The sequence below is a fragment of the Arachis hypogaea genome, chromosome 16 (assembly GCF_003086295.3).
Source record: "Arachis hypogaea cultivar Tifrunner chromosome 16, arahy.Tifrunner.gnm2.J5K5, whole genome shotgun sequence".
In the NCBI taxonomy this organism is placed as follows: Eukaryota; Viridiplantae; Streptophyta; class Magnoliopsida; order Fabales; family Fabaceae; genus Arachis; species Arachis hypogaea.
In genome coordinates, this window is record NC_092051.1 from 109857552 (window position 1) to 109879277 (window position 21726).

Consider the following 21726-nt stretch of genomic DNA (forward strand, 5'->3'; position numbering starts at 1 on the left):
GTTCCAACCGGGTGGCAAGCACTCCGAATTCTCTATGAAGTACCAAACTCTTCTCTTAGATCCCACCAAGTGATCACTAGTCTAACCCTTGCATCTAGCTCTTGAAATCTCAACCTTGATGAGCCTTGATTTGTAACTCCAACCACTAAACATCCTTCTCTTATGCTTAATTCCACAAAACCTCCTAAGTTGGCCATCTGTCTCAAGAATACCATACTCAAGTGGGACAGCAAAGCAAATAGAGATAAGTTTTATCCACTCAAATGAAGGATTATATGGCAACCTAGGTAGAGAAGTCTCCAACAATCTTGACAAAGCATATTCCACTCCCCTCCAACCCTGCCGAAGGACTTCCACCTTTTGAAAGGATTCTTTGCTTTCAAGCTCTTCCTCACCAAGTTCACCCAACTCTTCTCAGTCACTCAAATCATAAATATGAGGTTGAAAGGAATCTACCTCAATGTTGCTTTCAATTTCATCGGGAGAAGGCTCTTCTAACTCACTTGTGGATGCAAATTTATTACTTGGAAGGCTTGATTCATGATCATCATCACCAAGGAAACTTGCTTCTTGATCTATTCCATCCAATTCTTCATAGAGAATATGCCTTGGAGATTGTGCACTAGCCTCTTCAACATTAATTTCAAGCTTCTTGGAGGAATACTCTACAACTCTAGATTCCTATGGAGATTCAGCATCTCCTAAGTCTTCAACCACTTCTTCCTCTTCAACTAGTACGGCTTCCTCCACTTGTTCCAATACAAAGTCTCATTCCTCATTGTCTACCAGAGTTCCTAGTCTCTCCTTCATGCTACGTTCTTCATTAAATTCTCCACATGTAGCTATGGGAGTTCCTTGAGTGTCCAAACATTGGGAAGTTAATCGACTTACTACCTCAGTCAAGGTAGCCGTGAATTCTAATACCTCCCTTTGCATCTCTCTTTGCTCTTGAAGAAGAGCACCAATAGTGTCATCTATTGGATATTGGGGTGGATATGAGGGTTCATTTATTGGGAGGAAGGGTTCATGGTAGGAAGGTGGTTCATCACTCTCCATCCCTTCCACTTGTTGTACAACACACTTTAGTCCTTGGTTCTCAAGTGGGTCAAACTTTTGATGAATGGTTGCTTGAAGTCGATCCATTGCTTCCTTGAGACGATCCTTTGACTCTTGTTCCGCTTGGCTAACATAATTAGGATCATATGACTCTTGGATTGATGGATATGGACATGGTGTATATGGAGGTGGTGGTTCTCGAGAGTAATTGTGTTGGAATTGGAGTGGTTCTATATATGGTTTATATGGCTCATAAGGTGGTTGGTATGATGGGTATGGGTTAGGGTCATATGGAAGTGTTTGGTTGTAGGTGGCTTGGGAGTATGGTGGTTCAAAGCTATGTTGAGGAGGGGATTCATAGGCATATGGTGGGGCTTGTTGGTAACTACAAGGGGGTCTACCATAGTTATTGGATTGATATGCATCTTCGAATGGTTGTTCCTCATAGTATGTTGGTGGAGGTTGTTGCCAAGAGGGTTGTCCATAAGCTTGAGGCTCCTCCCACCTTTGATTGTCCCATCCCTAATGCATGTTCTTATTGTAGCTCCCATTCCCTACAACATAATTTGAACCAAACTCATAGCCAAAGGGGTGAGAATTCATAGTATCAAGAGAAAATAAAAACAAAAACTAATAAGGAATAATGAAAAACTGAATTCCTAAAACTAGAAACAACTAACAAAGAAACGAAAAAGCAAATTTATTCACAATATTCACAATAACCAATAATAAGGCACACAATTGCAATTCTCCAGCAACGGCGCCAAAATTTTGACGGAGGAAAATTGCCGGTAAAGAATTTCTCAATGAAATCTCGTTGCAAGCATAGTTCTAAACCAACAACAATCCTCAATAAACATTTAATTTGTTTGTCACTAAAGCAAACCCAATAAAAATAAACCGAAGTATTAAACCTCGAGTCGTCTCTCAAGGAATTGCAGGGAAGTGTTTTTACTATTGGTTATGGAAAAGTATCTTTTTTGGGTTTTGAAATAAGGAACAAGTAATGTAAATAACAAAGAAATAAAATAACAACTAAGAAAAGTCCTAACAAGGATTGATAATTGGAATTCCTATCCCCATTATCATAGTCACTTGTGATGATAATTGCCTTTTGCTCTCACTTAGTTAACCTCTAACAATTGAAGGTAAGTCAAGTGAGCAATTCAACTTGAGTTCACAAGTCCTAATCAAAGATTAGAGTTAGTGAAGCTTAAGTCAAGTAGAAAATTTCAATCACCAATCAACAAGAGAGTTTGATAACTCAAGAGTCTCCAAATAATCAATCCAAGTCAAGAACATAAAAAGCTAATATAAAATCCAACCAAGCATTTTATCAAATACTTGGTGGGCACAAAATAAAAGCATAGAAAATTAATAAAAAATAATAAAATCTAAGACAGACAATAGCAACAAATCAACAACCAACAATGAAATAAAGAAGCCATAAACATGAAACATAAAATTACATTAATATGGATTAAAGGAGACATAAGAGTTCATAAACTAAATTGGCAACATAAAGTAATCAACAAGAGAAATAAATAACTAAGGTGCTAGAACAAATAAGAATAGAAGAGAAACTAAATTAAAGTAAAGTAGAAATCTAAAATTGAGAAAAGCTAAACCTAAAAACCCTAAAACATAGAGAGAGGAGAGAGCCTCTCTTTCTAGAAAACTACATCTAAACCTAACTAATGTGAATGATGTATGAATGAATGATTTTCCCCATCCAGCTCCACTCTGCAGCCTCTAAGCAGTGTTTTCGGGCTTGGAACTGGGCTAAAAATAGCCTAGAAATCATCCTCAGAGTCTTCTGTTTAATGCAGCACGTGACGCTCTATCACGCGTATGCGTCATCCACGCGTATGCGTCGCTTTACTGATGCGCTAGTCACGCGTACGCGTTGTCCACGCGTGCACGTCACTGCCAGCTTCTCCAAACTTCAATTTCTTGTGTTCCTTCCACTTTTGCATACTTCCTTTCCATCCTCTAAGCCATTCATGCCCTACAAAACCTGAAAACACTTAACGCACATATCACGTTATCGAATGGTAATAAGAGAGGATTAAAAATTAGTAATTTAAGGCCAAAGAAGCATGTTTTCAATCAAAGTACAGAATTAGGAAGGAAAATGTAAAACATGCAATTTATATGCATAAGTGTGAGAATAATGGATAAAATCCACTCAATTTAGCATAAAATATACCACGAAATAGTGGTGCATCATCGCCACCGCCACCGCCATTCATATCTTTGCCACTATTGCCGTCATTATCTCCTTCGTTGAGGTAATGCTTAGATCTTCTGCTTCTGTATCATCTTCTGCGGCAGGTTCTTCCGCTGGTTTTGCTTTTGCTCCAGTGGCTTGAAGCACTCAGAGCGAGGTTTCGGCGTGGATGCGGTGGCACTGGCTGAGGAGATCTGGAAGGTGAGCAAGCAGGAGTCTTTGGAAGCTTCAATTGAAGCTATGTTCGAAGCTATCAGATCTCGTGAAACTAATTGTCATGTCGTTCTAAGTCATTGCAGTGAGAATTTCTTCCTAATTTGTTCTTGTTTAGTTCGGGACTTAAATTTTCTCACTCACTTTTGTTCAAAATTTGTTCAGACAATCTCCGTGTTTGTGAGAGAGGTGAATCGAATTTGAGTTCTCTATTTTGATGGAACTTTTATGAATTTGAGTTCTAGCTATTTTTCTTGTCGCATTTACTGGCTTTGGGGCTGTGATGTTTGTAGCTTTTATTCTTGCTGAGATATCAAATTGGAGGAGAACAAGTATTGCTCAGTTGAATCAAGAAAAGACAGTGGCACCTGATGAATCATCTTCAGTAGGTCATCATCAATCTGAGGCTCCTGAAAGTAATTTGAGAAATTTCCCTCCTATGCATGTGAAACAGCTAAATGTTCTCCCACTCGGGTAATTTTCTTGAAGGATGCACCAGCAAGGTGTTTGTGTTTAATATAGTATATAGAGTACATATTGTATAGAAATTTGAGCACATTATACTTTAGTTGTGTTTGTTTTTGCCATGTTACATGAGAAGTGTTATTTGTACTTACTTTGAATCGATACGTACTTGTCTGTGGAGGCACAACATTTTACATGGTATATATAAGGATAGACATGTAAGGATATTGGTTATAAATTGTGACCTTATTGATTTGCAAGAAAGATGCTAATCCTTTAAAGTGAATGTCTCTGAAAGGATGCATAAAACGCATCTCCTTGAGGCTGGTAGCTAGCAAGGTCTCATCCATATTTTTATGTGATTATACCCAATGGGAGCGACTCGTCGCTCATCAATTTTGAGTTCCCATGGAGTTACCTGATGAGTAATATGAATGGGAAGGTTAGTTTGGAGACCTGAGAGAAGCTTTTGTTGCTGTGTGCCACCCTGACCCAACGATCTTGTTCATTAAGAATTGAAGTTCCCGTTATTTGTCTGATGGAAAAAATTGAGTTCAGACAATCTCCAACTTGGTGGAACTTTTATGAACTATTATATGGTATTGAAACATATGATATCTTTTAAGTTTGTTATTATATGTATATGAGAAAGGAATTGAGTTGATAAAACAAAGTTTTGATGTGAAACAGTATCATGGAGGAACCAATTTTGGTAGAACCACAGGTGGACCTTTTGTTGCTACTAGTTATGACTACGATGCACCGCTTGATGAATATGGTATGATATTTATTTATTTATTTATCTATCTTATTTTGGTTCTAAAGAGAATCTCAAATTTAATTAATATATCTTATGCAGGAATCATTAGACAGCCTAAGTGGGGACACCTTAAAGATTTGCATGATTCCATAAAGCTTTCTGAAGAAGCATTGATTGCTACTGATCCAATAGTTACATCTCTTGATCCAAATATAGAGGTATATATGAGTAGCATTTTTTAAAAATGATCAGATTTTCTTAAATTTCTTCAAGCTTATTATTATGTTTCTAATATCTTATTATATCATCTTTATATACTTTATGGTTTCTGCTCTTTGAGCTTTCAGGTTACAGTTTACAAAACAGATAATGTGTGTGCTGCTTTCCTTGCTAACATCAATTCTACAATTGATGTGACTGTGAATTTTAGCGGCAACTCGTATCGATTGTTGGCATGGTCAGTGAGCATCTTACCAGACTACAAGGATGTGTTTAATACTGCAAAGATTTGCCTCATACAACATTTTAATAAAATTAAACAATGTTGATGGATTATTTTGTCAGCGAACTAATCTTTTGGTGCACTCAAATTATTTAGATCATCAATTGATCAGAGTTAATAATCAATATTTAAAATGTGTACTAAGGTATATATGCTTTGTCTTGTTAAATAATTTCATGTGTTACCATTTTTATACTTAAGATGTGATTTTTTTATTTTCGGTTCTCAGCAGATTTGGATTGGAATATCCTAACCTAGAAACTCTTTGCATCAAAGATCAAGCCTTAACAATCGAAAGTATGCATTCTTTTTAACCTTTTCTCCCTATTTTTATTTGAAGCAAATGTAGCATCTAAGTATGAAAATTTCAGATTTGCTGCCATAATATTGATTTTATGCCACTATTCCTTTTTACTAGGTGTGGAAGAGATCATTTGTTGGGCTATAAGTTACCAACTTATGTACTCGTCTGTATCAACAACCAAAGATTCTAAGCTTATGCTGTCTGCAGAAAGGTGTCATGACTTCTTTCTATTTTGATTCTGCCGTCCCTAAAATTTAGAGTAATGAGAAATATATCAAAGTCCTTTAATTTTTAACCCATTTTTTACACTTCATTGCTGCAGCATTAATTATAGGCTGAACATTCTGCACAGCATTCAAAATGAAAACAAGAACTTAAAGAAATCATTGAAGGTAATTTAACACAAACTGCTGCAAATTTATACATTTTACCACCTTACCATATGCAACTTGTTTTGCATTGTCACTTTTCCAAAATATGGCATTGCCTATAATTATTATCTATTATATTTGTTTTCCTGTGACAGGATGTGGTTACCAAGAATGAATTTGAAAAAAAATTTTTTGCCAATCATTGCTTCAGCTTCAGCTTGGTATATGTTTTCTGCCACTGTTTTTATTAAATAGTGGAAATTTCAATTTAAATATGTAAATTTGATTGATCTAAGTTGTTCATTTCATACTAATTTGATTGATGTAATTTGTTTAAATTCTTGTTCATTTCATATTAATTACTAATTTTTTTAAAGTTAAATAATCTTTAGTTTGATTGATGTAATTTTTTCAATCAATAATAGTAGTTTAGAGCTTTCAAATATGTTTAGTTTTAATTTTAAATTGTTTGCAACCGTTTAGTGTGATGCAAATTTTTTTTTTTGAAAATTTAATTTTTGTGGGGGTTTTAAACCGCCACAAAAATTTCAAAACACGGCCAAAAAATTCAACTTAAAACCCTATACAAATCAGACAAAGAACCGTCACTAAATTATATCATAGGAGTTCTATAAAACCGCCACAAATAAGCTCGTGGCACCTCAAATTTTGGAGGTTTAGAAAACTCCCACTAACCTTTTGGTGGGGGGTTTCAAATCCCCACAAACCAGGAAAAAAACCGCCACAAATCAACTTGAATCTTGTAGTAGGTGATGATGATGATGATGATGATGAAAAAAAAAGAAGCAGCAGAAGACGAGAAGGAAGGAGAGAAAAAGTTTTGAATTATGCATAACTTATCAGTACACATACACCGAAAATTTTTAAACAACACAATTAAATATCTTTGTGTTACACCCAAATTTGCTGCAAATACACAAAAATAGTTCCTCTAATGCTATATTTTTTTCTTTATTTCTTTCTTTCTGTTAGTTAAATTAATATAAGTTCATCCTCCTCCAATGCAAGTAATTTTGTAGCATTATGTGTTTCTTCTTTTTTTTGTTTAATTTTTTTGTTTTTATTCTTGTTAAAAAAGTAAAACAAGAAGAAACTTGAGAAGGTAAAACGAAAGAAAAAAGATGAATAGAAAAAAAAGAAGAAGATGATGATGATGATGAAAAAGAAGAAGCAGCAGAAGATGAGAAGAAGGGAGAGGAAGAGTTTTGAATTATGCAGAACTTATCATCAGTACACATAAACTAAAAATTCTTAAACAATACACCTAAATATCTTCGTGTTATACCCAAATTTGGTGCAAATACAGAAAAATATTTTTTTTAATGCAGAACTCTTTACATTACATTCAATTCAAACTATCAACGATGAACAACAATTTTCACAAACAAAAATAACATCATTCACTTACACAATCATAAACTGCTAACGAAAATATTAACTAGAATCGAACCACAAATTCTATAGCAAAAATTTTGGATCAGGCAACGTCATCAATATGGCAAAATTTCTACGATAACGATAACAACGATACGTATAAGAAGAAGATAACGATGCTATAACAATGATGATTATGATTATGAAGATGATGGAGGAGAATGAGAAAAAGGAATAAGGAGAAAAAAGTCCAATGAGAAAAGAAGGAGGAGGAGGAGGAGGTGATGGTGTTGGTGACGACGATAACAAAAGAAAAAATAACAAAAAAGAAGGAAAAAAGAAAAAGAAGATGAAATGTCAGGAGGAGGAGAAGAAGAAAGAAGATAACAAAAGAAAAAAATAACGAAAAAGAACATGCAGAGCGCCTGAATATAAATAATTTGTATAGACTTATGTTTGTAAATGATTTGTATATAGAAAATAATTATTTAAATTTTGTGCATAAGCAATTATTGAAAATTTGGTTAAAGAGTTCTCCAAAAGAGCATTGGTTCAGAGAATAAACGAAAAAAAATTACCTTTTTTCAAATATTTTAATGCATAAAAAAATTAACATTCGTTGTATATTTTCTATAATTTCTTTTTTTTTTATAGTATTCTTAACTAGTATTTTTAGAACTTTTGTTAAGAAGATTTCTAATTGTTAATCTTTTTCATTGAACTACTCCCGTTGAATTTCACTGAATTAATTAACTTACATTTGGTTTTGATTCTTTATTTCAATGCTTATACAATATTAATAAAAATCCTAAATTAAATACATCTAATTTTTGTGCTTTTACTTTGTGAACGAGGAAGAAAAAATTTGACTTTGTATCTGAATCAATTGGATTTTTGATATTATCAAATTCAAAATACATCATCAGTTTGGAAAGAGATAAAAGTATCAAATGAGAGACTTGAATATGAAAAAAAAATTAATTAACCTGAATCTTCCTTTTTCTCATTATTATTATTGCATCCTTTTCTTTGACCATGAAAACTGCATTAAGGAAACTATTAATTGCATCACCTCCCCCTCCCCCTCCCCCTCCCCCTCCCCCCTCTTCTCTCTTTTTTCTCTCTCTCTCTCTCTATATATATATATATATATATATATATATATATATATATATATATATATATTATACTTGCAACCTTAATGTTGTAACTTGCTATTAATCATTAATGTATGAATCAACCCTATTAAGGCAAAAGGTACATTTTAAATTTTTGATAATACTGTGGACTCTGGAGAGAAAAACCAGCAAAAGCTTTTACAATACATAACAACAAAACTACTCAATTTGACAATAACTAGAAACACATGAAACTACAACCTCTTTATTTTTGCAAGATATAGTGTCATTACACCCCAAAAGAGGGGTGTCATTTAATCCAATCTAATGATTAAAAAAACAAAAATATCATATAAACTAGTGAAAAAAAAACATAATACAAAATAATTACGAATAATAAATAGAAATACATATAACTTGATGACTTGTTGGGAGTAGTCACGTAATAAAATGGATGTTCTTATCGCTGTTGCTCTTCAGATACAAACATAAAACATTTGTGAGGTGGTGTGCCCCACTTTGACATCCTTAAATTCACTCATATCTGAACATGTAGATCATCTCTTTCACTTTCACATCCACATCATCACCAATACACATCATAATCCACCTGATCTCTTTCTCTCTCTCTGTGCGCGCGTGTGTTTGTGTCAACCATGTCAAACAACAACGTCTCTTCTTCCCCAGCAAACCAGCCTGAGAAGAAGGGTAAAGAGAAAGTTAATTTTGATGAAATGAACAAGGACAAGGGGATCCTAGTCAACGAATCAAACGTTCCAAACAACATGAACAACAAGCGCAAAGCAATCGTGTTAGGAGATGATCATGATAATCCTAATACCGATGGTTCTGCTGCTGTTACTGAAGATGGAAGTGATTCCACTAAAGAACAGGAACCCAACTCTGACAAAACTATCGTTATTGGTAGCCAGAATTCGCAAAAGAAGAAAATTTGGTACAACTGCACCTTTTGTGACAAGAGCTTTTCTTCCGCACAAGCTCTTGGGGGTCACCAAAATGGTCACAGAATGGAGAGAATGCAACGGTCCCATAACAATAATAACAGTGGAAATGATGGGATCCAACTCTTAAATAACATGACCATGGGTGTGGGTATGAACTCATCATCGTCAACAAGCTCCATGGAGCTACCGTCTTCGCCAACCATCCCTTCTTTTAGGCCCTTCTTTAATGGGGAACCTAATATGATGATCATGGGATACAATATTAATAATGATTATCATCCTTATCATCATGGTTTATTCCAGAACAATGGAGGGAGACCATCAAACTTTTTCAGTCCTGGCCCTGTGGTTGGTGCAAATAACAATTTTACATACCCTCGTGTTGGTTCTGCTTTTGGTGCAGTGGGAGTTGGAAACGTTGGTGCATTTCAGCATCCATATGAATTTCGAACAAGAGGTATGATTCTAGCACAGTTCATACTTCCTAGCATACCAAGCATATCTTTGAAATTATAGAATAATCTATGCCGTCGTTAAATTATATTGATAGAAAACATTTATTTTTGTTACCTGAGTTCTGTAAATTTTAATTAGAATTTGTTTTATTTGTACAATAAATTATTTTTAATTAAAAAGGCTTATTAACAAAACATGATGAGTGTAGTAGGCCTCAATGATGCTGCATCAGTGAACCCTGGACCTGGTGGTACATCTCAGCATCCTCGTCCTCCTGTGGCTGCTGTTGAGATTAGAGGAGCTAGAATTGGGAATATCAACAATAATAATAACGGTGGTGTCCAAAGGCAGATTGTGAATGAGGCCTGTGAGACCCCACAGGGTGAATTTGAGTTTGTTTTGCTTCCATGTGCAGCAAGAAACAACGATATGGTGGAGATTGACTTTGGTCTGGTTCCAAAGAAAGACGAAAATTGAGAAGCAAAAGAAAAAGCCGCGTCAGAGACTGATTGATCCTTATTAAGCCTTAATTTATTCAAGTCCTAAGTCTTAAGTTATATATATATATATATATTAATGCAAGTTTAACAACTTATATTTAAAACGCATATTTTTTTTACAAATAAAGAATATGCGGCGTGGCACACTCACTTTTTACTTATACATTTCAACAATAATTTTCATTGAGTGTGTGTTTAAATATGGGTTATTAAATGTTTTTTCTTATAAGCTTTTTCAATAGTGTTCTTCAATGTATGTCCTTAATTAGTCAGAGTTGTTAACTAATGAGCCCTAAATTAAATGTATGATAAAAACAATATATCAGGTGGCTGGGCAATATATAGTAGTTCTTGTCATTGTAACAACTTTATTTGATTCTCCTATTTTGAGTTTATCTTGCCTTCGTCCTTCATTGTTTGTAGGTTGATTATTAATTTATTATATGTCGTACAATATGCTTAATGAGTTTCGATTTCATTGCTCATTTGAAGAATGTTCATGTTTCAATTCAACATACATTGGAATATAGAACCTGTCTTTTATATATGGAGGCTTAAATTAAACTTTAAAGTTATTTGACTTTTTTTATATGTTACCTTTTAACAGATACTAATCAAAAAGGAAAAGAAAATAAGGCAGAATTAATAAAAATAAATAAATTAAGGTCAGAATTTAGAGTAATTCTTTTATTAATTTAAAAAGTCAATAAACAGTATACAATAGGAAAACATGTTCTTGTTTACAACCAAAAAGAAGTCACTAATATAGCAGGAAAAAATTAAGAAAGCATGTTCCTGTTTACAACACAAAAATAAAAAGATCACTAATACAGTAGGAAAAAATTAAGTACTTTCAGAAACACAAAAGTAATTATTATTCTATTCTCAATACTTTTAAGAATAAAATATATTTTTTATCCCTAAAATTTATGATTTTTTAAAAAATATTCTTAATATTTAATTTTATTCAATTTTGTCTTTAATATTTTCAATCTGTGCCAAAATAATTCGTATACACATTAACTCTATCTAAAACATTAGAGACAAAATTGAATCATTCAAAGTTCACTACAACAAAAATTATTTTTAGTAGCAAATTTTTTATGGCAATAACATAATAGCCACTGTATATTTTATTTAACGTATGTTTTTGCAGTAGTTATATATTTTCGTTCTTGAAACGGTCATGAGCTCTGAAAACCCAACCCGTAGAGATAGAGAAACGGTCACTGAATGAGGAGGACTTGGTTGCGGAGAGCACAAAAAAAAGTTAAAATAGATGGAGAAAACACAGAAGGCCACACAGATGCTATGAACGAAGATCAGAAGGTTAACCGAGAAGATGATATCAAGGTACAAGAAGATCACCAGATGGTTGATAATGAAGGAAAAGCTGACTCTGATGCAACCAAGAAAATTTCATATAGAGATATAGTGGTGGGTAACGGCTTTGATGATTTAAATCCAAAGGAGATCGTTGGTCTAGTGGTTGAAGATTATATATCTAAAATTGAGGAACCAAATATCAAAGAGCATATTGACGCTCCTTTCAAACCGAAACCAGAAATACAGGTATCCCTCGAGGAGTATGATGAGTGGTGTCATCTATGAAAGGGGAAAGAATTTAAATTTACAAGCAATGGAACGATGGGTCCTTAGATGATGGGCAAGAAAAGATACGATAAGAATTATGGATCTGGAAGAAAATTTCTTCCTTGTACAATTTTCTAATCAAGAAGATTATTCTCATGCCCTTTTTGAAGGACCCTGGATGATTGCCGACCACTATCTCCTAGTGCAAAGGTGGAGGTCGTTTTTTTATCCCAAAAGAGCTTAGTATTCAAAAGGTTGTTGTTTGGGTTAGGATTCCTAACCTCCCCTGCTAAACTATATAACAAATATTTTCTTTGAAAGGTGGGAAATACCTTAGGTAATATGATTAAGGTTGACGAGCTCACTTCCATTCACTCTAGAGGAAGATTTTCAAGTATATGTATGAAGAGAGAAACGGTAATAATTCTACCAGTAGTGATTATAACCTTTTTGGGCCATGGATGTTAGTCAAGAAAGGAAATAGAGCACTACAAAAAAAGCGGCAGATAGTGGCGGTTTAGCGGTTTACAAAAACCGCTGCTAAACAGAATTTGGCAGCGATTGGTGCGACGGATAAAGTAAGGGCTTCTAAAAGCTCCTTATTTTGCAGCAATTTTGTGTTAACCGCTACAATATGTCAATTTTGCAGCGGTTGTTGCAGCAGTCAATGCCAGATACTCTGTTAGCAGCGGTTTTCTCCGAACCGCCATAATATATTTTTATTTCAAATTTTTATATTTAAATATTGCCGTGTAAAATCTACTTAAGTTCTCACTATTTTTTTAAAAAATATGTTTAATACACTGTTACTTAATGCATTGCATACATTTTTTGATTTGTATTACGTCAAAAATAATTCTTGAATCAAAAAACATATATTGCTTAATAATGTGCACAAATTTACGAATTAGGTTTCCTCATGTACTATTAGCGTATTTTAAGTTTGCATTCAAGTATAAATGTTAAAGAAAAAATAAAGTGAACGTCTGATTTTATAAAGCCAAAACAAAGTTCAATCACTACAAGATTTTTATTTGTTTGTGATAGTTTTTTAATGGTAGTTACTAAAAACCTCCATAATATATTTTATTTGTGACAAATTATAAAACCTCCCTAAATAATTAACAAAAACTCCCACTACTCTCAATCCAATCAATTATAAAAAAAATCCAACCCAAAATAAATATTCACTCAGCCCATACCAAAAAAAAAAATCAAAAGAGGGCTTCGAGAGAAAGGATGAAGGAGAGTGAGATCTCTCTGAAACCCTAGAATCTCAATGTCATCGCCACTGGGTAATGATTCCATTCAGATCGTTGAAGGAGAGGACCATTCAGATCATTGAGGTAATGCTTAGATCTTCTGCTTCTTCCTTGTCTTCCATGACGGCTTCTTCCGTTGGTTCTGCTTTTGCTCCAGTGGCTTGAAGCACTCAGAGCGCGGTTTCGGCGCGGATGCAGTGGCACTGGCTGAGGAAATTTGGAAGGCGAGCGAGCGGGAGTCTCTGAAAGCTCCGTTCAAAGCTATCAGATCTCATGGAACTGATTCTCATGTCGTTCCAAGTCATTCGGTGAGAATTTCTTCCTAATTTGTTCTTGTTTAGTTCGGGACTTAAATTTTCTCACTCACTTCCGTTCAGAATGTCTTCAGACAATCTCCGTGTTTGTGAGAGAGGAGAATTGAATTTGAGATCTCTATTTAGTCCAATTTGTGCCTAGTTCAGCTTCATACGAATACTTTCTCACTTGCTTCTATGATTTCAATGATTCTAAATTGCTATTTCTGCACCTTATCTGTGGATTTCGTGAATTGAATTGCAAAAAATGCAAGAATTGCAATCCTCAACTCAAGCTTCTCACGACTTCCAAAGTGAACGATAACTGAACAATCACATAACTAATGTTCTCATTATGGATTCAGGATCAGCATCTGCTACAATTAATGATAGCAAGAAAGTTTCACGCCAAGACATTGAGCTTGTAAGTAAATTCTACTAGCTTGTGAGGAAGCTGATTTAAAGAAATAAAATAAAATCTTAAAAAAAAATTTGTTTACAGATGCAGAATTTGATAGAAAGGTGCCTACAATTATATATGAATAAAGATGAAGTTGTGAAAACACTTTTAACCAGAGCAAGGATAGATCCTGGATTTACAATTCTAGGTATCCATCTTGAAATTCTCTATCATGCAATTTATGTTTTTCATCCTTTTTGTAATATAAATAGTTGACTGTATGAGCTATTCAATTTTTATTTGAACAGAATGGTTATCCATTACCTAAATTATTGATGTAATTTGTTTGATTTTTCCACCCTGTATTTAGAGCAATTATTGATGTATTAAGAATGGTTATCCTTTTTGTAATATAAAGTGTTTGGACATTTTGATAATCAATTTTAAATACAATATGAATTACATCTTGCTGTGCCTCTGCTTTACCCTATTCAGGTGGATCTTTGTTGCAGAAATTCTTATGTTGGCAACATGCCCTTTTTCATTGAAATTGAAGAAAGACTTAAGAATGTTACAGTTTTTAATATCCTTACTTTATGCCTTTGAGTTATCTATTTGATTATTTGCTTGCTGTATATTTTCTCTTTGTTAACATTTTAATAGATGTGGGAGGAAATTTTAAGACTGAAATATTACTGCAGGGACACAATATCATCTTGATATCAAATCACCAAACTGAAGCAGATCCTGCTGTTATTGCATTGCTAATTGAAAAAAAGGCCCCACATCTTGCTGAAAACATGGTATTTTTTTAATTTTATAATTTTTATTGCTTTGTTGTTTTAACAGTCTTTGTGTACATGTGTAACTACTGAAGAAATTGAATTCTGCCAATTGTTATACAGACCTATGTAGCAGGAGATAGAGTTGTTACTGATCCTTTGTGCAAGCCCTTCAGTATTGGCAGGTTTATTTTATACTTCTCTTTAATAAATTTGAAAAATGTCCATATGTTTATTTTAACAAATGTAGTTTTGTATTTCTAACTTTGAGGACATGGATGACTTCAACTATTCACTTTCTGAAGTGAAAAGCAAGTACAGAGTATGTTTAAAATGTAGTGGTCCTCATATGCACATAAGGTGTTTGATAATATGAAAACAATCTTAAACTTTAAACTTTGTTGCTTGCTCCAGGATGCTACCCTTTTACCGAAGTGGAAAGCATTTCAAACAGTCATATTTAATGAACTAGTGAAGAAGTTAATAATGTCACTTTCTTATTTCTTATTATAGTTTGGTTGGATTCTAAAATCGGGGTATACTTTGTATCAATTCTGCAGTTAAAATTACGTTCATGTAAATTTTAATTACCTTTTCCTCTTTGTTCTGTTCTGTACTTCAATAATTTTTTCATTGCAGTTTTCACACAAATTATATTTTGATTTTGTTATTATTGAAATTTGCAGGTGTTGGTGGTTATACTTATTTACTAGAGCCACTTTGGTGGGCTGGCTGGTTTCAAGTAAGTTTAGGAGGAACCTTCCTATTTTCTCTTTTTTCCCTACTTGGTTGTGTTTGAGAATGAGACTGTTTGATTACATCTGGACCCTGAAACAACTTTGGTGCAGTGATTGTTGGGGAGGTAGAAAACTTTATGGCTTATACTTATGCTCCGGCAATACTCGTTACGCTGCTTGGTGCTATCAGTATTATTGTCAGGTACATAGGTCTCTAGTCTAGCTAAAATGCTAAGTAGTTAATTGTTTTGAATGCTGTGAGTTGTGACTATTGGTAGAACTAACATATTCAGTTCTGTGCTTGTAGTGATATTTTGGCTCACTTCTTGCTGAATGAGCGGCTTCAGACGATGGGGGACTTAGGATGTCTGTCCTGTATTATGGGATTAATTGTCATTGTCATCCATGCTCTTCAAGAGCAAACTCTGACTTCTGTCTAAGAAATATTGGATTTGGGCACTCAACCAGGTTGCTATTTACTCCTGTTTACATTTTGGTATTAAGATTCCTTGCTTTATTATCTAGTCCATTAACTAGTGTCATTGACGTTTTCTTTTTTTCAATAGCATTTCTATTTTATGCCGTGGGAACAATTTCTTTAGTTTTGGCTTTGATTTTACACTTCAAGCCTCACTGCAGACAGTCTAATATGCTGGTTTACTTGAAAATTTGTTCATTAATGGGCTCATTTACGGTAATTATGTTTTGTGCTGATCACATAAATGGAAGTTTTATGAACAAAGAAATAAGTTTTATATACTGTTTTTAAAACTTTTATACTGTTATCTCAGATGCTCTTGCATTAATACAATGTTAGTTGTGTGAGAACTTAAGGTGAAAAAAGATTATAAAATAAGAATATCCATCATGAGTATTTGGGTCAATTATAGAATAAGTGAATATCTAATCCATTGTATAATTTTAGCTGATCTTCTAACTACTAATGCTAGATTCTTCTCTTTTGATCTGCAGGCACTTCTTATTTACCTTGATAAAATTTTTCATCCTGTTGTTGCTGTTATTTTATCAGTAACTTTTGTTCTAGCTTTTGGAGAGGTAAAATACTTTTTCAACCCATGGTTTTTGTCATACTCAAACATTTTGATCTTGACATTGAAGAACTAACTGTTTCGATGCCTTTTGGCTTAGGTTATCCCTGAAGCTATATGCTCAAGATATGGACTCTATGTTGGTTCAAATTTTGTGGGACTTGTACAGTTGTACGTGTGCTGATGATAATTCGTTTTCCAATTGCATACCCTATTGGAAAGGTATATATTATGATTCTTTAAACATGTTATCTTCTATCAAGGTATATATTTTTGCTTTTAGTTCCTGCTTTACAATGTTGAGATCTAATCAACATTTTGCAATCGTTATCTTTTCAGGTATGGGGAACTACATAGTCTCAATAAACAAGAAATAGCTAACAGATATGGAAAAGAGCAAGTCCATGAGTGGCGTAGAAGCTATGACACACCTCCTCCCAATGGAGAAAGTTTGGAAATGTATGCTGAAAGAGAAGTTGCCTATTTTAGAGACCAAGTAAGTGAAAGTTTAATTTTGATGTTATATGTGCTATACTGAGTAACTGCAACACTATATGTGTTAGACAAGAAGTATTTGGTTTGATACAGTGTATGGTTGAATTTCTATTGTGGCTGAAGTGATCATTTGACATTGTATGGTTTGATACATTGACAAGAACTATTGATATTGAGAAATTTTTTATATATAGAGTTATGTCTTATATTGAGTAATTGTGTTATAAAAGATTTAGTTTTTAAATTTTGATATTAAAAAATACATTTTTAATTTGAGAGTATGTAAATGAGATGAGATTAATGAATGATTTGAAATTAAAAATAAATAAATAATTACAGGGTTTGTGGAGGGTTGAAAATCTCACAAAATAGTTATTTTTTAAATTAAAAATTCAATTTGTGAGGGTTTTAAACTGTCACAAAAGTGATTTAAAATTGTCACAAAAGTCCAAAACGAAACCCCACTAAACACACCCTAAACCCCCCACTGAATAAATTGTGGAGGTTTTTAAAAAACTCTACAAAAGATCTCGTGGCACCTCAAATTTTGGGGGTTTTGGAAACCCCCACAAACCATTTGGTGGGGGGGTTATAAACCTCCACAAATAAGAGAAAAAACTTCCATAAATAAACGAAAACCTTGTAGTGAATAGAGCATAAAGATCATAATTCTTGAAGTAGACAAACAAATAATGAGTCAAAATTTCTCTTCAACATCGTATTGACTTGGCCAGAAATACTCTGTCACAAATCTACAACTTTCATGTGATAATAGATCTGATAAGTCATCTCCAAACCATGGCTTTTTGTTCAGATTGAAGCTCCTTTTTGCGGCATGTACGTCACCTTCTCTTTGTTGGGTGTATAAAGTTTCATTGTCTTCTTCCGAAACCTTATTGAGCTCAACATGCCTGGAGATGTCAATTTCACCGGAGGATATAGCATTTAAATCATCTTCTAAATCAGTGTCTGCCCCATCTAGAGTGTCATTAACTATTTTGCCTGAATATTCAGTTGACACTGAAAATATTAACATACATACAACAATTTAAGTCTACTCAAAAGAAAATGATAACTCCCAGGTCATTAGCTAATAACTAAGAAAAAAAAGTTGTGTTAAAATGGTAAAGGAACTTTAAAACTAAACAAAAAAAATTAACAACTACCATCTCCTTTGTCAGTAGTTTAGACAGATTTCTTGGAAAAAAGCTCTGTAATAGAAAGTTCTATGTACTTCATTTCCTCTTTTGAAGCAATATCTAACTCAACAATATGCGTGTTTCTAAAGCGCGTCTGCATAATAATAAAATGTATAGTTCATGGTCTTTTTTGTAAAGCATATTGTTTCTCTATGATGCACTTTCTATGCTTGATATTTATTTTTAATCTTTAATTCAACAAGTATGTCTTCAGATGTCCTACCAGTTGCACATGTCACAAAAACATACCCAAATTTCTCCTCATACATTGATCCATATTCATGAAGTTCCTACAAATTTAAACATTAATGTCACAACTATTATTGCAGAAAAATTGTAAGCATATATCAACATAAAATATATATTATTCAAATATAGTTTAACTCAAGTTTTTAAGGGTATGCCTAACAAACAAACCTACATATTAGCTTCGTTTGCCATTTCCAAGTATTCGTTAGAACAATATCATCCTAAAATAGCCTTCAACCAAGACCTAACAATCAATTTACGAAACTATATGTCTCTAGCAACAGTCATTGCATGTTCCAATGAAGAGAATAGAGATGCCATAACCATTTCGTTAGCGAATGTTGTGCTTGCACAGCATGATGAGAAGTTCTCTGTTTTCATATCTCGTGTTACACCACCATTTTATGTTGACTATATTGGTCAGTCGTAACAATATTGAAATTCAAGATCATTTACTCGATATCATGATTTTTTTTCATTGGAAATTAAAAAAAAACAACAATAATGACGAACTCAATACTTATTTGGAAACTGACTTTTGCTAGCAACAAACGTATAAAGAAACAAAAATTAGTTTTATTCATGAAAACCAACAAGAAATAAAAACTTAATTCAAATACGAAAATATAGATAGTAATGTAACCAGCAAACTACGTACATGATAAACACTATTAAACTTATTAAACACACATAGATCCTCTATAAATGACATTAACGTTTTCTATATTTCCACTATGCCACATTATCGAAATTCTCAGAAAATTAAAAGGACCAAAAACAAAGAAAATGTTTAATCTAGACTTCTCACCCACTTAATCATTGTCGACCTATATCAATCCCCAGTAACGGCGCCAAAAACTTGATGGGTGAAAATTAGATTCCACACAAAACTCACCGGCAAGTGTATCGGGTCACATCAAGTAGTAATAACTCACAGGAGTGAGGTCGATCCTATAGGGATTGATGGATCAAGCAACTTTAGTGAGTGATTAGTTTAGTCAAGCAGATAGTGATGAATTGAATGAAAATTTGATAACTGAATGTAAATTGCAGAGAAGATAAAATGCAGAAGGTAAATTGACTAAATCTTAAAGAGTAAAAAATGTAAATTGCAGCAAATGTAAAGAGAATTGGGTGCAGGAAAATTTAAGAAAGCAGTAAATCAAGCAATCAAAGAGAACTCAAGAACAAGTAACAGGAAATTTAAATTGCAAGAAGATTAAATCAGATTGAATCATGAGCAGAAATGTAAAGTTGCAGAGAAATAAAAGTGCAGAAGATTGAGATTTGCACTAAGAGTAAATTGAATTCAATGCAATTGAAATGTAAAAGTGTATCAACTATACGAAGCTCTCTGGAGTCTCTAATCCTCCAAGAGAGATTTGGAGTCTCTAATCCTCCAGCCTTTGCTTTCTATTCTACTCCTACTCCTACTCTGCGCTACTTTTCTAACAGAACTAAAGCCTTTTTATAGGCATTCCTACATTACAAATGAAATTCAAATTGAAGACAAATTACAATTAAATGCAAAATTCCTATTTTAGATGATCCTTGTGCCTTTGAGTGATGAAAATGGGCTCTGCTTGCTTTGAATTTCACTTGGGCTTGGAATCAGCTAATTTGAGCAGAAGTGATGCTTCTAGGAGAGCGTAGCGTTCATTTAGAGAACGGAGCGTTCGGGCACCCACGTGGACGCGTCCTTGGTGCGTGCGCATTCTTGGCATTTCTCATCATCAACGCGAGCGTGTACTGTGCGCGAGCGCGTCTTTGAGCAACGTTCTTTAACTGAACACTCCGTTCGCGCTATGAACGCTATGTACGCGTGCACGCCTTGTGCGCTTGCGCGTGTATAGCAACATATCGATCCTGCATTCCAGCGTCTTGCATGCGTCTGCGTCCATCACCACTTTTATTCCATCGGCACGGGCACGGCATGTGCGTGTGCGCGTCGATTCCCTTTTTCAAGTTCTCACTCTGAAAGTATCGCAGGCGTTCACTCGAAATAAATTTAGTGTTCATTGTTGGTGAACGCTGATCCTCGATGCACGCAGGCGCGCCATCTGCGCGTGCGCGTGGATCTCCAAACTTGCTTCGTCACGCGGGGGCGGCTAGTGCGCGTATGCGCCCTTGTGAACGTAGCGTTCATTGAGTGAACGCAGCGTTCTCCTGCACGTTGCTTTTCTCTTTGTTTCCATTTTTTCACCTGAAATCAACTAGACATGAAATCAAAGCCTTGACATAATCATTAAATCTTGCATCATTCATATTATCAACTAAATCTTGCAAGAAATCTAATGAAAATGCATAAAATTAACAATGTTTGATTGAATCAAGACAAGCATGAAATTCTCACTCAAACACCTACTTATTGCCTAAAAATGCATGAAAACCGAGTAAAAACTAATGAAAAAGGCTTGTGAAACTAGCCTAAGATGACTTGTCATCACTAATCCAGCAACAAGGAGATAATTTGCTGAGTTAAACTCCAAAGTGGTCCCTGAAATTCACGATTTGCATCGATTTAGTTCCTGACTTACCAATTGCACTGTTTATGTCCCCGACTTTGTTAAAATTGCACCACAGTCGTCCCTCTCCATATCTCCAACCAAATTAACTGTCACTGGCAGTGACATGGCACTGAGATGCCACGCTGGGTGCCACGTTGGAGTGTCAATTTTGGTGCTAAAGAGAAAGATGGATGGAACGTCGTCATTTGAGTGAAGTTAAAACTCAAAACCCAAATAACCCAACCTCTGTGATCACTTCATCTTCCTCTTCTTCTTCTGAACACCAAAACTATGCGCCATGAAATCCTGAGTCCTGGAAACTGTATAGGGTTTGAAGGGTGAAAACGTTCGGCTTCCTGGAGTTCGCTTCCACTATGATAGTTGTGTGCGATCGTTGTCGTTGACGGAAGGAGAGAGAGTTCATCATGAACACACGAAGGTAGGTCTGAACTGGAAAAAAATAATGCTTTTGAAGTTAAAGTTATGCATCATCGTCTCTACTGGGTGAAAATTTAATTTTTGTTGATGAAAGTTTAAAATTTTTTGTTATCTGCTAGGGTTTTTGTGGGCAGGGAAATTTTTTTTCATGCTCTGTTTTTAATGCAATTTTATTTGCGTTATTTGACGGGTGTTTCTGGTGTTTTGTTTGCGGTTGAATATCATGGTTTGTTGTTGTATGTGTGAATCTGATTGTTTACTTCTTCAATTTATTTTTCCATATAATGCAGATGAAGACTTTGATGGATATCATGTTCCATCATGGGGGAACATTTAAAAAAATGATGATGGAATACTAGCAGACAACAGAACTTGCTTAGGAGATTT